Here is a 4,714-nt window from a genome sequence, read left to right on the forward strand (position 1 = left end):
TAAATATTACTGGAAAGGTTTTTGAAAATGAAATTTTATTTTTAAAATTTTACTTTAATTTAAATTTTAGATGAAAATGTTTCTAAATTTTTTACAGTTTAAATGTAATTAATTGTGTTTAAGAGTTCGATCCTTTACCATTAGCTTTCTATTGCTACTATAACAAATTACCACAGCTTGTGGCTTAAAACAATACAAATTTATCATCTTACCCTTTTGTAGGCCAGAAATCCAGCGTGGCTTAATTCGAGGACTGCGTTCCTTTCTGGAGGCTCTAGGGGAGAATCCATTTCTTGCCTTTTCCTTGGTTCGTGGCAGCCTTCCCCCCATCTTCAAAGTTAGCAATAGCAGAGTGATTCCTCACTACATTTTTCTTTTTCTGACCCTCATTCTGTGTCCTCATTTCTCTCTCTCTCTCTCTCTCTTCCTCCCTCTCCTTCTCTCTCCCTCTCCCCTCTCCCCCACACCCTCTCTCTCTTGCTCCCTCTTGCTCCCTCTTGCTCCCTCACTCCCTCTCTCTCTGAGAAAGCTGGGAAAGGTTCTCCAATTTTAAGGATGGGAGTGATTAGATTGCACCCACCTGGATAATACAGGCTACTCTCCCCATCTGAAGACCCTTAACCTTAATCACACATGCAAAGTCCCTTTCACCATAAAAAAGGGTCCGAGGTTTAGACATGGAGATCTTTAGGGGATAATTATTCTACCTACCACAATAACTGAGAATGAGTACAAGATTATAACAGCAATAGAACATGAAGCTCAAAAAGAAAAAAGGTGAAGAGAAAACTGAAAATCTTGAAAGAGACAGCCTGCTTAAATTTTTAAAAACTAAAAACAATGGGAGTGAACAGACATCTGTTGAGCATGACACACTTAAAATTTGTGAACAGGGCATTACAAATTTCTTATGTAATGGAGATTTAATTACTGATCTAAACAATAAAAATAAGCAAGCGAATTATTTACACTGAATTCATGACATGAAAAGGTCAAACGAAATTCCAACAACTTCACATTCTTAACTAAATGAGGACTAATTATCAATCCAAACAATGAGACTATATGGGAGTCTCCATTTGCACTTTTGCTGGGAATCTGGAAATATTAGGGGTAGGTCAGCTTCACCTTGAGACCAGACCCTTTCCCTCCCCTCTCCTCCACCCACAGGTCCTGGGGGTCCTGGGCCTCATTAGAACTGGATTCAAAGGAAGACAAAACCTAGAGGTTCCCTAGAGGAGGGAGCAAATAGTTGAAGAAGGAGCTGCTGGGGAGAGGAAAAGAGAGAGGATGCAAGCGAGAGGGTCTTGAGGATAATTCTGCTCTTAATACCAGAGGGTGTGTTGTCGCTGAGAATCAGGAACAAGCTGAAGAGGCCAGAGAATCCACACCCAAATTGATGCTACTCTGTGGATTCCGGGTTGGTTAAGAAATATCACCCACCAAAAGTTCCCCTAAAACGTTCTCCCTGATTGCATGTAGGTGACTGACCAATAAATGGTAGTGCCATTTTGTTTTAGACTGTACCACCTCCTGCTCCAAAACAAAGGGAGAAATGATGGGTTTATATTGTAAATTTCCTACTTTATTAAACATGGAGAAGAAGAAAGCTAAGCTGAGAGCTGAGACTATTACCTAATCAACTCAGTCCACAGAATGTCTGCTAATTCCTTGTCAAGGGGTGAATGACAAAGCTAGCTCACACTTTGTATAGAACGTCTAGTTAGTTAAACTTTAAAATATAGTGTTTATGAATTCTGTTAATTATTTACTTGTAGTGAAAAATGAGCCATTCTCAGGCAAATCACTTTTTATTACAAATTCTAGATAAGAATCATAAAAGGACATTATAGCAAAAATAACTACATCTGCACTAGAACTCTAATCACCAGCTACTGACTAATCAATGCCCAGAGAAGAACAGTTCATCTTTTATTTCAGTCAACATTAAAAAAAACAGATGAAGCACCTATTCAAATCTTTAGATCATTTTCTATTCAGTTGTTTTCTTTTTGTTGAGTTGTAAAAACTCTTTATATATTCTGAATACAGAGCCTTTATCAGATAAGCATTTTGCAAATATTTTCTCTCAGTCTGTGGCTTATCTTTTCATCTTCTTGATAGTGTCTTTCACAGAGCAGTTTGTAACACTTATGAAGTCCAGTTTAACAATGTTTTTCTTTTGGTTTTGTGGGGGGGGTTTTGTTCCAAGGAATCTTTGCTGAGCTTTGCTTAGCTCAAGGTTAAGCAAACTAATCAAAAGGCTTAGTTCTTATATTTTCTTCTAGCCATTTTATACTTTTAGGTTTTGATTTTAGGTCTCTGATCCATTTCAGATAGCAAATAAGCACATAAAAATATGTTCACCATCATCAGGCATTAGGAAAATGCACATCAAAACCACAAGGAAGTACCACTAAACACTAAAATTAAGAGAAAAAAAACTGTGAGCATACCAAGTGCTGACAAGGATGAAGGGCAACTGAAATTCTCATACAGTGCTGGTGGAAATGCAAATGTCACTGCCACTTTGGAAAACACTTTGGAAGCAGCTGTACTGATATGGAATTTTGCGGGGGTTTTGGGGGGTTTTTTTTGCGGTTCGCGGGCCTCTCCCGTTGCGGAGCACAGGCTCCGGACGCGCAGGCTCAGTGGCCATGGCTCACGGGCCCAGCCGCTCTGCGGCATGTGGGATCTTCCCGGACCGGGGCACGAACCCGTGTCCCCTGCATCGGCAGGCGGACTCTCAACCACTGCGCCACCAGGGAAGCCCTGATATGGAATTTTGAGTCGGAAAAATCTTAGGGAAAAAATGTACTTCCCCTCCCTGTCTCTCGATGCTGAGGAACTTCCGGATGAGGAAAATGTGGATCAAGGGGGAATTTGCCTGTATCCTCTTAGAGCTTTCCCACAGCAATTATTATCTTAGTGATATCATAACCATGACCCTTATTATCAGCTGTCTAGTGTGGGTATTTTTCTCTCTTTATTGCTTTCCTTATTATACAATTAGATATATTTATTATATATATTTTCCCACTGTAAAGATATAAATAATACAAAGACAATTGAATAAATCATGAAAGTCCCACTTTATCCTAACCCTATCCAACTCCTATCTCCTCATGAGAATAATGCCTCATATTACTTTGATAAATGTTCTTCTAGCTCTTTTTCAATGTTTTTACCTATATGCATGCTTGTATATACAGATAGATAAATAGATAGATAGATAGGCTGGCAGACATGTGTGACTTTTTAACATAAATTGAATTTCACTATAAATATTATTCTTTGACTTGCTCTTTCAATCAAGAAAGAGAAAAACATAAACACATAAATATATAAAATGAGGCCTAGGGAAGAACTTGTCTATAACCTCCAGTACACCTTCCTCTCTCTCTCTCTATATATATATAAAATTCGTTCTTTATAAAAGTTGTAGAGTAATCCAAAATATGGATGGGCCATAATTTATTTACTCATTCCCCTACTGACAGACATTTAGGTTTATTCTAATTTTTCATAATAAAAACTATACTTCAATTAACATACAGACATCTTTGTACAATATGTATGAGAATTTTTTTAGTATGGGTTCCAAGAAGTGCAATTGCAAAGAGGTCAAAGGGTTTTGATATTTTTATTTTGATAAGTACAGTTATAATTTAATAACCTACCAAAAGCCTGTAACAGTTCACATTCACATCAACAGTGTAAGAGTCTGTTTTACCACTTCCTTAATTTCACTGGTTATAATCAATGAATCTTTATTGAAGCATAGATGGTTTATTATATTAGTTTCAGGTGTACAGCATAGTGATTCAGTATTTTTCAAGATTATACTACATTTAAACTTATTATAAACTATTGGCTATATTCCCTGTGATGTACAATATATCCTTGTAACTTATTTATTTTACACATAATAGTTTGTACCCAACTGGTAACCACTAGTTTGTTCTCTGTGTCTGAGTCTGTTTCTGTTTTGTTATATTCATTCATGTGTTGTATTTTTTAGATTTCACATATAAGTGATAACACACATTATTTGTGCTTCTCTGACTCATTTCACTAAGCATAATATCCTCCCAGTCCATCCATGTTGTTGCAAATGGCAAAATTTCATGCTTTCTAATGGCTGAGTAGTATTCCGTTGTATTGAATATATATATATGTATATACATATGATATATACATATCACTCTTTCTTTAACCATTTATCTGTTGCTGGACACTTAAGTTGCTTCCATATCTTGGCTATGGAGAATAATGCTTCTAGAAACATTGGAGGGCATGTATCTTTTCAAATTAGTGGGGTTTTTTTCCTTCAGATATATACACAGGAGTGGAATTGCTGAATCATATGTAATTCTATTTTTACTTTTTTGAGGAAACTCCATACTGTTTTCCACAGTGGCTGTGGTATTTTACCTGGTAAATTATTTTTCCAAGGTGGCTGCTACCAACAGTGTATGAGGATGCCCTTTTCTCATCCTTACCAACATTGGTTATTTGTAGTCTTTTCGATGATAACCATTCTGACAAGTGTGAGGTGATAGTCCATTGTTTTGATTTGCATTTATCTGATGATTCGCAATGTTGAGATTCTTTTCATGTACCTGATGGCCATCTGTATATCTTCTTTGTTTCAGATCTTCGGCCCATTTTTTGATTGGATTTGTTTTTGTCTTTTTTGTTTTTGCAGTACGCG

The sequence above is a fragment of the Tursiops truncatus genome, chromosome 6 (genome assembly GCF_011762595.2).
Source record: "Tursiops truncatus isolate mTurTru1 chromosome 6, mTurTru1.mat.Y, whole genome shotgun sequence".
NCBI lineage: Eukaryota > Metazoa > Chordata > Mammalia > Artiodactyla > Delphinidae > Tursiops > Tursiops truncatus.